Source organism: Mytilus edulis, chromosome 1 (assembly GCF_963676685.1).
Source record: "Mytilus edulis chromosome 1, xbMytEdul2.2, whole genome shotgun sequence".
Taxonomy (NCBI): Eukaryota; Metazoa; Mollusca; class Bivalvia; order Mytilida; family Mytilidae; genus Mytilus; species Mytilus edulis.
Window position 1 is genome coordinate 125,585,017 of NC_092344.1, and position 14,113 is coordinate 125,599,129.

The window sequence follows — 14,113 nt, forward strand, 5'->3', positions numbered from 1 at the left end:
TTTCGTATCATTCGACTCCACAGAGAAAGAAAACTATCAGTCAGCAAGATCAAATGAAAAATTCGTAAAATAGCGATAACAGTTATTATCACACATGCATGTACATATTTTTGATTATTTCTTCAATTTTTTTTTTTTTTTTAATGTTTGTTGAAATTATTTAAAATAATTTAATATATATGCTTTCTTTTTCGTCCGGTGGAAATATTTTAATAAATAGATTATTACGTCATTTTCCATATTGGCACTGGTATCAGCCCTCAACCCATATCAAGCTCTCTGGCTAAAACCTTCTGGTTTGATATGGGAGTCTAGGGCCGATACCCGGGCAAATATGAAAAATACCATGCAAAAATCTATATAAACTCTGCATTTGGTAGATATAAAACGACATGAAACAGCAGTCCAGCAACACCTTCGGGATTCAACTCATTGTGTCTTTTTAATGTTCTGATGTTTATGCTATTTACTATTTCTCCTATAGAAAGCATTCTTATATAGATATTAGAAGATGTGGTATTAGTGCAAAATGACAAATCTCCATGAAAGTCACCATTTGTAAAAGAAAAACCACTATAGGTCAAAAGTACGGTTTTCAACACAGAGACTTGTCTCACATCGAACTGTTAGCTATATAGAGCCATACAATATAACTAGTGTAAAACTATTCAAACAGGAAAAGCAATGGTCTAATATATATCAAAACCGAAAAACGAGAAACACTTCAATAAACGGCATCTAATGAACAGCAGGTTCCTGACTTAGGACAGGTGCAAACCAATGCAGCAACTTTAAACATTTTGTTTGTATAGATTAGTTGCAATAATCATGGACATTGCTAACCATAGACTATTCAAACCCGTATCGACTACATCCAATAGGGAGGAAAAACGTTATTTTTTTAAAGTAGAATTCGCCAATAAAGGTTTAGATGCTGTAAATATTAGCAATATTTTCCATCAAAAATCTGTACAAAAAACTATACCTGATAACTTCAAAAATAAAGCTACCCCTGTTATTTCTTATACTTACACCAAGTCTATTGCATCCAAGATTTTCAACCACAAGAGAGTTTTAGAGGCTTTTAACCTCAAAAATACAAAATCCAAGCCTCCGGATTGCTCATATGCATCGTCACAGTACAATTATAGTCCAGCTGGTCATGTTATTACTGGTGACCTTGGAATTGTTACCAATAAACAACTACGAGAGTTGTTAGCCAAGAGACCAAAATATAGAATCCCCCAGCCCATCAACTGGAAAAAGAATTTCAAGTTACTGATGGATGCAGTTGAGGACTATGCAGGAAAATGGGTAAAGCGTGAACAAGACAAACCAGAACTGGACACTTTGTCTGAATGGATCAAAGCTATTCGATCATGCATTCAGAGGCGCATACAAAAACTACGATGTAATATGAGTACAAGAGTTACTAACCCTTTGAAGAATCCGGATGTTGTGGATGCTTTATCCTCTTTGCATGACAAACATGTCGTTGTTGCAGCAGATAAAGCCTCCATAATATTTTCTTCATATGTGAAAAACATTATTTGCAATGTCTCACAACAGAACTTGGAATAAATAAAACTACTGGTAACCCTACATATTCTTTAACATCATTTACCAAGGACGAAATTTACAAAATCACAAATCTGTCCTTCTTTCTTTTGGTATCAACATCAAAGAAAACGACGAAAACTTACTTTCATTATACTGGATACCTAAATTGCACAAAAATCCATATAAAGAACGATAAATAGCTTGGTCTTCAAAATGTTCGACTTAACAGCTTTCTAAAGTACTGACTGCTATTCTTTCTACAGTTAAAGATGGGCTTCAAAAATATTGTGATGAGATATATTCTACCAGTGGTGTTAACCAGATGTGGATTCTCAAAAAATCGAAAGATCTACTGCTTAATCTGTGTTTCTTTGTCAATTGTGTTCTCCTATTTATTTATATTGTAGTCCTGTAATGTTGTGTTGTCATTTTAATGTTATATTTCACATGGCCATAAAAGAACGAGGTTTGACATTCTACAAAACCAGGTTCACCCACCCATTTTTTCCTTTAAAAATGTCCTGTACCAAGTTAGGAAATTGGCCAGTGTTATATTATAGTTCGTTTTCTGTGTGAGTTACGTTTTAACGTTGTGTTTTCGTTGTGTCGTTTGTTTTCTCTTATTTTTGAGTGTGAATTCACATTACTATAAGACGTGTCACGGTACTCATCTATCCCAAATTCATGTATTTGGTTTTGATGTTATATATGTTATTCTCATAGTATTTTGTGTAATGCTTAGTCCGTTTCTGTGTGTGTTACATTTTAATGTTATGTCGTTGTTCTCCCCTTATATTTAATGCGTTTCTCTCAGTTTTAGTTTGTTACCCCGATTTTGTTTTTTGTCCATGGATTTATGAGTTTTGAACAGCGGTATACTACTGTTGCCTTTATCTCAAAGGTACCAACCCTGACCCGAAACAATCACCACATAGAAACACACACTATTAAATATCAATTAAATCAATCAAAGGACATATATTAAGACAAATGAGCATACACTAAACTAAACCAATTAGATTTATGACACAATGTAAAGACACAATCAATCAAATAAGGGCTGAATAAATAAAGGCAACAGTAGTATACAGCTGTGAAATGTTAAATAAAAGAAAGTAAACCATTACCTTGTACAAATAATCTTGCCGCCAAAAACATAATTGTATAATAGTATCAACAGGTCACATTAACATTAAACTGAGATTTGAGAGTACACGCAGTTACTATTTAAAAGCCAACATCCGTTAATAATAAAAGAAAATCATGCATCAGAGACTAAAAGAAACTAAAGCACATCCCAAGTTTTTAGTATTTTAACGTCATGGACAGTCAAAGAAGACATGACTTTTGCAATGCCAAAAATAAAAGTATCGACAAGCTGTAGGATAGTAAGAACTAAACCTCTATATAAAAACAAAATGAATGTGGATGTGTATTTATACATCAAGCTTTTTAAACCTATACCTCGAATTTGACATACACGGCCATCTCAGTACCAAAATCTATGACAAACGCGACGAGTTTCATTTTGAAATAATCTATTTCCCTCACATTAGTAGCAATATACCAATTCACCTGCACATGGGATATACATTTCCCAACTTATTCGGTATACAAGAGCTTCCAGCACCTACTCAAATTTGGTGAAACGTCACCAGTGTCCAAGCACAAAGTTGAGGAACCAGGGGTATGTAAAAAAAAAATGTTCATTGGAATTCGAAGGTACCAAGACCTCTTTGATAAATATTCTGTGTCAACTTAATAAATAATTCTCGATGGTCGTGAAGTATAGATTCTGGGTACTGACGTTGTTTTATCATTTTAGTAACGTGTAATGCTATTATTTTATTTGTCTTTATGAATATTACTTTTACTGTTTAGTCTGTTTTATTTGATATCAATTTGACGTGGCTCAGTACTTGTACATCCCGTCATTGTGTTATTGTTCTATGATAACTCTCATTTCTTTCATATTTGTTAACTTGCTTTGTCTCAATGCCTTAAGGTATTTATTTTAATACATATGACGTGGTTCTGTACTTATACATCCCGTCATCATGTTAAAGGTAAAATATTTTTGTCTTCTTCTCTTTTATTTTTGCTAATGTGATTTGTCTATATGCCTTTTTATGTTTATTTGATACATTTATAAAATGGCTCTATACTTATATATCCCGTCATTGTGTTATTGGTACTATGGTCAATTTATGTATTCTTGTCTTAAATGTTTGCTAATATGCTTGGTCAACATGCCACTTTTTGCTTCTTTGTTACATATTTGTTTGTTTTTTTTAGTGATTAAGATAACAATACAATGTTGACCGTTGTACCCCTTTTTGACATTTTTACCTATTAAGGCTGTTTGTTTTGTTCGCACATCGTTGTCCATATAATGGAATTTGATGCGACTTTCATACAGGTGAGAGGTTTAGCTTGCTTTAAAACCAGGTTTCATATGACAGTTAATATCTGTTCGTTTGATTTGTTTGAGTTTTTCATTTTGCCAATTGATTAGGTATTTTCCTCGAATGATCAATATTTTTGTAAATTTACTTTTTATTGTAACAATTTTTTTGTGTTTTTCAAATGATAACTGAATATTAAGGGTTGAGAATTGCATAAAGATTATGAGTACAATTCCGAATACATTATTCTTGACTAATGGTAGCACTTGAACATTCTTCATTGTGGAGGTGAAAACATGGTAGCGTCTAGATTTTAAAAACTTTGTGAAGCAGGAAACGAAAATATACGTTAACATTCCGACATTTGTGCACGAAACATACACTTCAATTAGTTGACGAAGAACATTTAAATTGTCACTAAATATCGTATGTTTTTAAGAGTAAAGACTCAAGACTCTTCGCACAATCAGCACGTGGCAATTGCATACCTACATTTTCTACATTTACACGTGATCATGTTATAGGCGCTTGTTGATTGGATGCAGTCAGTTACCACTGAAAGAAATGAAAATCATTTACTCGTGGATCCGAAATTCTCTTTCAATCTCCATAGAAATTCGATATGTCAACATTAATACAACTGCAAGTCAAATATCAATGACCTACCACTATGATTCACCATTAAATGACCTATTTAAACACAAACTTCGACATGTCACTAAGCATGGTTTAAAAGGTAAATAGTTCATGACCGGGGGGGGGGGGGGGGGGGGGGTGCAAAATAATCTCCATGGAAATGAGATGTACCAATGCTAATGTAACTGTATACTAAATATCATTGAACTTTCACTAGTAGTTTTTAACAAATCACAAACAAATACATTGTTTACGCCATCCCCTATGTCAGAAAGAAGCATACCTATGTCTTGCTTTATAAATCCGTTAAGATGAGACAAAAATTGAAAGTACTAATTTTTCTTTATTATAAACATTTACAAGTTATGATTATTGCAAAAACTCATTTTAGTCTCATTGACTTACTAATACTTTTTAAATCATGGACAAAGACGAACTATGTGAAAAAAAACAATCAGTTAATAATTCTGTAGTAACAAAATAATGTCATAACTAACAATAAACATCTCTATTGTACACATACAACAATCATCAGTAAATACCTCTGAGGTAACCATATGTTTAAATCATCAGTAGATACAATGTGGTTAACATATGATAAAATCATCAGTAGATAACAATGTGGTAAACATATGAAACAATCATCAATTAATAACTCTGTGGTTAACATATGTTAGAATCACCAATAAACAACTCTGTTGTAAAACATATGTTAAAATCATCAATAAACAACTCTGTGGTAAACATATGTTAAAATTACCAATAAACAACTCTGTGGTAAACATATGTTAAAATCATCAATAAACAACTGAGTGGTAAAGATATGTTAAAATCTTCAATAAACAACACTGTAGTTAACATATGTTAAAATCATCAATAAACAACTTTGTGGTAAACATATGTTAAAATCAGCAATTAACAACTCTGTGGTAAACATATGTTAAAATCACGAATAAACAACTCTGTGGTAAACATATGTTAAAATTATCAGTAAACAACTCTGTGGTAAACATATGTTAAAATCATCAATAAACAACTCTGTGGTAAACATATGTTAAAATCATCAATAAACAACTCTGTGGTAAATATATATTAAAATCACCAATAAACAACTCTGTGGTAAACATATGTTAAAATTATCAATAAACAACTCTGTGGTAAACATATGTTAAAATCATCAACAAACAACTCTGTGGTAAACATATGTTAATATTATCAATAAACAACTCTGTGGTAAACATATGTTAAAATCATCAGTAAACAACTCTGTGGTAACATATGTTAAAACTTCAAATAAACTACTCTGTGGTAAACATATGTTAAAATTACCAATAATCAACTCTGTGGTAAACATATATTAAAATCATCAATAAACAACTCTGTGGTTAACATATGTTAAAATCACCAATTCACAACTTTGTGGTAAACATATGTTAAAATCATCAATAAACAACTATGTGGTAAATATATATTAAAATTACCAATAAACAACTCTGTGGTAAACATATGTTAAAATCATTAATAAACAACTGAGTGGTAAAGATATGTTAAAATCTTCAATAAACAACACTGTAGTTAACATATGTTAAAATCACCAATTCACAACTTTGTGGTAAACATATGTTAAAATCATCAATAAATAACTCTGTGGTAAACATATGTTAAAATTACCAATAACCAACTCTGTGGTAAATATATATTAAAATCATTAATAAACTACTCGGTGGTAAACATATGTTAAAACTACAAATAAACAACCATGTGGTAACATACGATAAAACCACCAATAAACAATTCTGTGGTAAACATATGTTAAAATCATCAATAAACAACTTTGTGGTAAACATATGTTCGAATCATCAGTAAACAACTCTGTGGTAAACATATGTTAAAATCATCAGTAAACAACTCTGTTGTAAACATATTTTTAAAAAAATCATCAATAAACAATTCTGTGGTAAACATATGTTAAAATTATCAATAAAAAATCTGTGGTAAAATTATGTTAAAATTATCACTAAAAAACTCTGCGGTAAACACAAGTCAAACTCCTCAATAAATAACCATGTGGTAAACATATGTCGAAATCATCAATAAACAACTCTGTGGTAAACATATGTTAAAATTATCAGTAAACAACTCTATGGTAAACATATGTTAAAATGACCATTAAACAACTCTGTGGTTAACATACGTTAAAATTATCAGTAAACAACTCTGTGGTAAACATATGTTAGAATTATCAATAAACAAGTCTGTGGTAAACAAAATGTTAAAATCATCAATAAACAACGCTGTGGTAAACATATGTTAAAACTATCAGTTAACAACTCTGTGGTAAACATATACTGAGTGCCAATGAAAACGCAACACTTGGTTTTTCAAAAATAAAATTTATATAAGAAATGATAATCTCTCAAAATAAATTGTTCTTGAAAATTAACTATTTTAAAAATAGATCGATATCAAACAAAAATGTTTTATTGTCATCTTTCGGGCGCAATAGGTAAACGAAACATCCAATGTCGAATCATCAACTAACAGTCCTAACAAAAAATGTTACAACCCCGTGGTGCAGCGCAATCTCAACATCGCCGTGGAATTGATCATCCCGGACGTTTAATGTGATCCCGAGGAATGTTATTCCACTTGTCCCGCAAAGCAAACTCAAGCTGACTTTATGATATTGGAGGTGGTTTTCATCGTCTAAAACATGTCAAATCTGATGCAAAATTTGGACGATCGGACCGAAATCCGGCGAAAAGCATGACTTTTAGCCAAGGCGGGTGCCAAATGTCTATGTAACCTCCATTGACGTTTTTTGTACATTATGAATGATTTTTGGTCTACAGAATGCGATATTTACGCCAGACGGCCGTTTAAATGTCACTAAGGAAAGACTGTGGTGCTCTTAAACAATTTCTGCGCAAATGGTGCTTACAACTGAATTGCTCCAAAGGTTCTACCATGACCACCATTGAACTCTTTGATATTTGGACAGCCATCATAGTCGATATCGGATATGTGAAAGACCAAATGTGTCGGTCTTGCTGAGCGTTTCTTGCTTTTTGTACCCCGGGATGTGGCTTATCATTAAATGATCCATTTTGGTTGAATTTGTGGATGATTTGGGTTATTGTAGAGGCTACAACTTCATTCTTCTCGTAATTGTATGCTGTGAAAGACTTCATTGGATCATGCCCAAAACTGCATGTCGCTGGTTGTCGGAAAGTCCTGGCATTTACTCAGATGTTTATTGCAGTTTCCTAACAATAAGGGCGGGAAAATTCATGACATTAGCCAAGCTTTAAATGACAAAATCGTGCGTATGTTGAAAAGCGGTGAACTCGGTTTTTGTTCGTTCAAAATAATCCTTACTTCGCATTTGTTCCAAAAATCACTCAACCGTAAAGTTGTCGAAAATTGTCTTAAAAGTCATTTTCAACCAACTATACAAAGTTCTAATATAAATAAAATAAAAATTATAAGATTTTTTGGAAAAACAAAAGTGTTGCGTTTTCATTGGCACTCAGTATATGTTAAAATCATCAGTAAACAACTCTGTGGTAACATATGTTAAAACTTCAAATAAACTACTCTGTGGTAAACATATGTTAAAATTACCAATAATCAACTCTGTGGTAAAAATATATTAAAATCATCAATAAACAACTCTGTGGTTAACGTATGTTAAAATCACCAATTCACAACTTTGTGGTAAACATATGTTAAAATCATCAATAAACAACTCTGTGGTAAATATATATTAAAATCATTAATAAACAACTCTTTGGTAAACATATGTTAAAATCATCAATAAACAACTCTGTGGTTAACATATGTTAAAATTATCAATAAAAAATCTGTGGTAAAATTATGTTAAAATTATCACTAAAAAACTCTGCGGTAAACACAAGTCAAACTCCTCAATAAATAACTTTGTGGTAAACATATGTCGAAATCATCAATAAACAATTCTGTGGTAAACATATGTTAAAATTATCAGTAAACAACTCTATGGAAAACATATGTTAAAATGACCATTAAACAACTCTGTGGTTAACATATGTTAAAACTATCAGTAAACAACTCTCTGGTACACATCCAGTGGAGATCACTTCTAACCTCTCATTAAATCTGTCAGGAGAACTGTTCTAGAACAGTACGTAGAACTGTCAGCCTGACACTTTTTAGTCAGTTCTAGGTTAGAACTGTTCTAGCTAGAACTGATTTGGTCAGTTCTACCTAGAACTGATTTGGACAGTTCTACCTAGAACTGATCCTGACAGTTCTACCCTAGAACTGATCCTGACAGTTCTAGCTAGAACTGACCAGATATTTGGTCAGTTCTACTTCTAGAACAGTTCTACGGTTAGATTTGATTTCTTATTCTACGGCTAGAATTGATTTTTAATTCTACGGCTAGAATTGATTTTTATAAATTCTACGGCCAGAATTGATTTATAAATTCTACGGCTAAAATTGATTTATAAATTCTACGGCTAAAATTGATTTATAAATTCTACGGCTAAAATTGATTTTTATAAATTATACGGCCAGAATTGACTTATAAATTCTACGGCTAAAATTGATTTATAAATTCTGCGGCTAAAATTGATTTATAAATTCTACGGCTAGAGTTGATTTATAAGTTTTAAGAACACATAAAGGGTTGGGTAAAAAAGCGATTTAAATTATATAGAGTTTTGCTATTTTGCCGGTTTTATTTCAGATTATATTCGGCAAGACTTAGGCAGCAACCATTTGATTTTCGGGGGGGGGGGCAATGGTTGATGCCTTAGAGAACATGTTTAACCTGTTAACCCCGCCATATTCTGCATGTATATGTGCCTGTTCCAAGTCAGGAGCATGTAATTCAGTGATTTTCTTTTGTTGATGTGTTACATAAATTTTTGTTTTTCTCTCAATTTTTGTACATAAATTAGGCCGTTAGTATTAGGGGGGGGGCATTATTATTTGAATTGTTTTACATTTGTTATTCCGGGAGGCAGGATGGCTCATTATCACATAACAAAGTTATCGGACCTCAATAACCAATATAATATCTGTTTACGAGTAGTTTTCATACCTCGGACGACCTGTTTAACAAAAATCTTTTGACCGCATCAATCTTAACTGCCTTTATTTGCTTTTTCTTTCTGCAAATCTATATAGCTGCACAGTACTTCAGTTTTATTTTAGGTCTAGAGGGACTGTAATATACAAGTAACAGCAATTTTGGAAAAAAAATGTAATTGTTAACATCAATTTATAGTGCCAGCATGCAGGGGCACCTAGATCCAGGTTGGGGGTCCAACTATATGCTCCCATTCATTTGCATTGATGTTAAAAAAAAAAGTGGGGTTCCAACCCCTGGACCCCCTCCCCTTGATCCTGCAATGAGTATGTCCTTGTTTTATTCAAAATATTGAATCATAAACAAATATCAGTATACTTCAGACTGAGTCGTGTAATAAAATCTTTTGACTGCATCAACCAAAACTTACCATATTTGCTTTTTATTATGTAAATCTATATAGCTGCACAGCAATTCAGTTATAATTTTAGTTCGAGAGGGACTGTAGTATATAAATAACTGCAATATTGGAAATCAATGACCACAAATTTTTTTTTCGCATTAGTTGAGGGTGCCAGCATTTCCTATTTTTATTCAAAATATCGCATCAGAAACAAATATCAGTAGTTTTCATACCTCAGACTGACTCATGTTACAAAATTATTTGTCTGTATCAATCAAAACTGACCATATTTGACAGCATCAACCAAAACTGACCATATTTGACCACATCAACCAAAACTGACCATATTTGCTCTTTTTTATACAACTCTTATAGTCGCATAGTAAATCTGTAATATTTTTATGTAAGGATGGAGTGTATAATCATTATAATACAAATGATCTATATTATAGGGTTATTGCATGAATATTGGGGAATATTGTTCCGAGTAGAATTTTATATTGCGCGTGCTTATATTTTTATTGTTTTGATTGTTCAATATAAACATGATAAAGGAAAGCAACATTGGAAAACAAAATTATGCTCCCATCAGTTTAAAGTGCCAGCATGTCCTCTTTTTAATCAAAATTTTGAATCGTAAACTAATTTCAGTAGTTTTGATATCTCAGACTGACTCATGGATATAACAACATTATTTGTCCGCATCAACCAAAACCATGACAACTGACCATATTTGACCGCATCAACCAAAACTGACCATGTGTGACAGCATCAACCAAAACTGACCATATTTACACTTTATAATGTAAATCTTAATATATATAAATCACTTACACATGTAGTTACATATCACGATGGATTGTATAATTAAAATGACAGCAATATTGTAACACATTGGCTAAAAAAAAAATTTCACATCAATTTAGAGTACCAGCAATTTTCTGCAAGTCCTCTTTTTATTCAAAATATTGAATTGTAAACAAATTTCAGTAGTTTCGATATACATGTATCAGACTGAGTCGTTTTAACAAAATTATTTGACCATATCAACCAAAACTGAACTTATTTACACTTATCATGTAAATATATATGGCCTCATTGTAAACCAATAATATTTCTATGTCACGATGGAACATATGATAAAAATGACACCAACTTTGGAACACAATACACCTATATTGCTAATCCTGGCTGACCCGGCCTCTTGAACTTTGAAGCATACAACAATCACTTTTCCATTGTGGCGTCAGATATTTTGTTTTATGATGTCAAATTTTTACGGGAACCTGTGCGATATCCAGGAATGGCAGACAAATAGCGGTAAGGTGTATTTATACCATATCTAAAAATTTAGCGCACCCTTATTTTCTCTCTGTATCCATAATAATGAACCGTCACTAATTTAGTGACTTTTTAAGTCGGTTAGTTTGTGATGGTTTTTTTTTAAACAAAACTATTTTACGGCATCATCCAACACTAACATGACTGATTCATATACTTTATTTTAAAATAAAAAGTACATGTATGGGAAGTTCTCTTCTTGGAATAGTATACTGTTAATATAATTTGAAGACAAATGGAAGAACTTCAAGAAGGCAAAGCAAAATGCATGATTTTGTTTGTAGCCGAACGTCCAGTGGCAAATGCTTCATTCATGTTCAGATGAGTATATTTTTCTGAGTTTCAGACTCCCAGATATCATTTATAATCGTTATGGATAAGTCTGGCTAAATTGACGAGATGGTGCAAATGTATATAGTTTTTTTACGTTATAATACAACACTTTTATCATTAATATCCCATAATTCATCCACTGTACAATTTTCGTATGAACATTTGTCAAAACAGAATCTAAATGAATGTAAATCCAAGGCAAACAAGGTAAATTACGATTAAAATTCCATGAATTAAATGCAGATATATATTTATGACATGTATGAAGAGACTGTTAAAAACGGGGAACGAAGAAACGTAAACAATGATATTTCCTATGCAATCTTATAAAAATATTTCTCCGATGAGTTGGATAACCTCCTATTCACTTCGATATTTGTACATGTAACGTATGATCAGAAAGAAATATAGAAAATCTGCTATTATATAGCAAAGTAATTGGAAGTGATTTATTTCTTCTAAATTCTAAAGTGCCCTTACTGCAGTGACGTCAGTTTAGAATTGTTCTACAGTCCTGACTGATTTAGTCAGTTCTGCTGACAGTTCTACGGTTATAACTGATTTGGACAGTTTTACCTAGAACTGATTTAGACAGTTCTACCCTAGAACTGATCCTGACAGTTCTACCTAGAACTGATTTTGACAGTTCTACTTAGAACAGTTCTAGGGTAGAACTGTTCTAGGTAGAACTGTTCTAGGACAGGTTAGAACAGTTCTATGACAGTTTTCCTGACAGTTCTAATGAGAGGTTAGAAGTTATCTCCACTGTATGTTAAAATCATCAATAAACAACTCTGTGGTAAACATAATGTTAAAATCATCAATAAACAACTCTGTGGTAAACATATGTTAAAATTATCAGTAAACAAATCTGTGGTAAACATATGTTAAAATTATCAATAAACAACTCTGTAGTAAACATATGTTAAAATCACCAATAAACAACTTTGTAGTAAACATATTTTATAATCATCAATAAACAACTCTATGGTAAACATATGTTAGAATTATCAGTAAATAATTCGGTGTACTATATAGTTACTGATACTTTTAACATATGTTAAGTACAGAGTTGTATTTAAACAACTCTATAGAAAACACATGTTATAAAAGTATCAATAAACATCTCTATCGTAACCATGTGTTAAAATAATCAGGAAACAACTCTATGGTAAACATATGTTAAAATCATCAGTAAACAACTCTGGAGTAAACATGCAGGTTTGTTAAAAAAAAATAGTAAATAATTCTGTTCTAAACAAATGACAAATTTATCAGTAACTTAGTCTATGGTAACAAATGCGAAAAGCATCAGTTAATTCAATTTTGTGCTTAACAAATGTAAAATTTATAGTTTTATCACTGTGTGTTAACATATGTAAAATTATCAGAAATTAATTATACATTAACAAAATTCCAAAATATCAATAAATTACTCTGTGATCAATTTAAAAATGAGAAGATATGGTTTAACTGCCAGTGGAGAGAACTCTTCACCAGAATTCAAATGAGGTGAATAAAGACATTCTCAGTAGGGAGACCTAAAGTTGGTTTCTATATGTCTTTTTTTGTATTGTTGGATTGCTGTCTCATTTACATTATTATAAACATAATATTTTCTATATTGTGTAAAACGTTACCTGCTTAAAAAAGTATGTCCTAATACTTGTAACCTATATTTCTTATAAGAACATAACTTATGGGCATTTCAACAATCAATATTTCTTTAGTGATACTCAATGTTTTTATTATTGAAAGCCCAATACAAACATTGCATTGATTATAACAAACAATTAATACATGTTTGTACATTCATATTAATGTTTCATTCGTCCTCAATTTAAAATATAGTAGACTTAAGCACCTAGTCGACTATTTATGGCAAAATACTATGCTAAAGGTTATGGTAATACTATTGATATCAAACACTAATTAATTAAAAATGAAGTAGAGGTCGCATCAGTTTAACATGCCAACCTTTATAAATACAGAATGAATAATTTAGACCTAACAATGATTCTATGTATAGAGAATACATTTGACATTCTTCTTACAATATTTTGACCATTTACCTTTAAATTAACTATAAAAACTTAACAAAACCAAATCAAGCACCCCATTTTTCTATTTATTAAAGTTATTTTGCTGAAACTTGAAATCAGTTGATCTGAATTGTGTCACACTAACGTTATCAATTTAAACAATCATGACATATTATAACTTTTTTATTTGCAAAAAGAATGGTTTGCTTCTTTATAATCCTTATAAATTTGGTCACCATTTTCTATAAAATAACTACAATGAAAAACATTGGCATATCTAATTGGGAAACAATCCAAAAATGAGAGAAATAACGCC